Source organism: Montipora capricornis, chromosome 2, assembly GCF_036669925.1.
Source record: "Montipora capricornis isolate CH-2021 chromosome 2, ASM3666992v2, whole genome shotgun sequence".
In the NCBI taxonomy this organism is placed as follows: Eukaryota; Metazoa; Cnidaria; class Anthozoa; order Scleractinia; family Acroporidae; genus Montipora; species Montipora capricornis.
The window spans coordinates 52,976,706-52,977,274 of NC_090884.1; positions in this window are offsets into that span (position 1 = coordinate 52,976,706).

Sequence of the window (569 nt, forward strand, 5' to 3'; positions counted from 1 at the left end):
CCTTTTTGCTCCTTTGTTCTTTCGTTTTCCCTTATTCAACAGTTTCTAAATAATTAACCGTTGGTTGTAGACAAATGGAAAGAGGACGGCCGAAAGGAGCGTATATTTTGGATGCTGACCGTTGGCATGTAGGGAGCGATAAGAGAAAGGTGATGCCATTGAAATGACAGAATGGCTTCGCTTTACGAAAACTGAAAATTTCAATCAGGTTTTCGCTGAAAGCACTGCACGTTAACGGCGTAATTCCATTTTTTTCCACTACACCGGACGCACGCTTCAGTGATTAATTGGGTAGATTTGCCAGGGTAGCCACCGTCCCGTTTTTTCAATCTCAACAGAGAAAAGCTGGAATAACATGACTTGCTGCGATTTTCACAATTCTGTGGAATCTCGCCTTCAAGCGCTAGGCGTCAAACAGCGTTTTGGCTTCCATCAATCAAAGTTCCAAATATAGCCGAGACTGCGGGCAGTCCCTTCATAGATCAAAGTTGACTGAGTAGAGTGTAATGTGACGTGCTAGATTTCTATCCCATATGAACCATGTGAGCGTTAGCCCTACTGATGGAAAT